The sequence below is a fragment of the Oryzias melastigma genome, linkage group LG3 (assembly GCF_002922805.2).
Source record: "Oryzias melastigma strain HK-1 linkage group LG3, ASM292280v2, whole genome shotgun sequence".
NCBI lineage: Eukaryota > Metazoa > Chordata > Actinopteri > Beloniformes > Adrianichthyidae > Oryzias > Oryzias melastigma.
Genome location: NC_050514.1, coordinates 19846359 through 19848473, shown reverse-complemented (window position 1 = coordinate 19848473; position 2115 = coordinate 19846359). Strand labels below are relative to the sequence as shown.

At 36.5% G+C, this 2115-nt stretch overlaps 1 protein-coding gene across 1 annotated transcript in view; it reads left to right on the top strand.

Annotated features, from left to right (window-relative positions):
- The window catches only part of LOC112161227 (chromodomain Y-like protein 2), a 29804-nt gene that overhangs the window by 23726 nt on the left and 3963 nt on the right, over window positions 1–2115 (top strand). The window lies entirely within an intron of this gene.

Genomic DNA, 2115 nt, shown 5'->3' with positions numbered 1-2115 from the left:
TAAACTAGGAATTATCTGTTGTAAACCAAACTGGAGGTTACACCATCAAATCCAATCTTAGGGAAAGTGAATTTTTGTGTCCTTACTGCATATGTTGGTATGTTTACATTGAAAGTGTCAAACACATGTGTAGTGCTAAATTCAATATACTCTATATATTGTTTAATTTCTTTACACCAGGCTTAGGATACATTTTTTGTAAGTGTTACATGCTTATTAGGAAATTAAAAAATATATTTTCATTTTTTTTTCTTTTTTATGCCGTTGTTATTGAACCTAAGGTGAATCGTTGCTTCCCAAGATGTAAATTCAAACATATTCAATGTATAATTTGCCTACATTTTAAGAAGGATTTAGATTTTTCAAGTAGGTCTAACCAGCTGCAATTTTTACTTTCTTTTTAAAACCTTTTGGTTGTTTTAAAATTGATCTATTTATTTGTGGAGCTTTATAATAGGAATTTCCTGTTGTTAACATTTAAGCTCCCGAGTCCAACAGGTTGACTGCTGTGCTGCAGAAAATGAAAAATATGAAAACATTTTTTAATGAACAACAGTGTTTTTAATGTTATTTTGGCTAAAAACTGCATAATCATATTTAAAAAAAACACTTATTTTACACTAGGAGTGGGACTTTAAATTGGGGCCTATGTGTGTCTACCATGTGTTGCTTCAAATGTAATATAGTAAAGTACATAGCCTAAAAAATCCAACCAAACTGAGCCACTGACTGACAGCTGCCACTCCAGACTTCTTTGTAATTGACAATTATTTAGAAAAATCCTTTTGTTCTGACTGTCTGTAAATGACGGCCTTTTCCACAAAATACTAACAGTTTGAATTCATACTTGCTACACGAGGCAAACATGTGATTCTTTGTTTCTAAGTAACATAATTTGTTGTCACAATCTACACTCACACAACCCACGTGCTATTATTCCAGAGTCACCCCACCTGAGCTCATTATCACAGCAAAGTCTGAATGTCATACAAAAGCAGTTTTCTATTCTTGCAAATCGTGCATTTTATCTTTTGGCGTGTTCACATGTGCCCTTGTATGACAGGGTCAGAAGAAGAATAAATGTGGGCCACACACACTAAATGTCGATCCAGTAATAGCTGAGAACTGAAAATGCGTTTGTAGAATTAAGTTCACTTTGAGGCTGAACGGGTAATATGGGTCAGGAGTGCTAATCTGATTAAAATGCAGCGGCAGACAGTGGTGATTGAGGGGAGACGGGGATGTGTGTGAGAGGAGGCTGAAGGTCACAAGTCTGTCATGTCCAATAATCCATTTCTGACTTTTACCTACAGTAGCTCCTACCAGGTATAAGAGTCCGATCTCTGTTCCCTGTTGACTAAAAAGAAATACAGACGGATGTGGCTAACTCAGCTCACATCCAGGATTTATATGGGAAATATTTATAATCAAAAAGCTAATTGTTCAAGCCTTTTTGTTTATTTTAATGTCTTCTACTATTTATTCGTATCTCTACCGCTGAGAAAGTGTCGTTAACAGAGTCAAGTCAGTTGCAGCTGACAGGAAGAGCGTCAAAAAAACAGGCTGCTCAGCAAGTTGAAATGTAAACATCTTATTCACACTTTGCATTTCACAAAGAGAAGCACAAACGAGCTGCAGGCTGATTCTGCATGAAAAGGACAGCAGGCTGCACTTTATTCTCCACAGTGAAAATGACATGGCGTGGGTTTTTTTGTTTGTTTTAGACATTTTTTTGAAGCGTATTCAAAAATGCAGACAACCTGTCACAATCCAAGAAACTATAGAGCAAGCAGCATGGATGAAATAACAGCTAAAGCAGTGGTAGATTCATGTAATAATTCTGCTTTAAGGTGCTGTCGATCTCAGCTCCAGGCTCATGTACATACAAAGGCTGCAAAGATCTGAGTGGAAATCATCAATGATGGTCCTACTGCAGCTGATAACATATGATCCAACTTTTCCAGCTTTGTAGAACATCATTTGATTTAGTTTCCCATCACCCTCCTGCATGATTTGTTAAAACTTGAAGGCATAATTAGAAAAAGAGGGTGTCTTAAAAAGTGAAGTGTGGTCCAAACTGTGTGCAGATCCCCGTAAGGTACTAGCAGCTTTTTT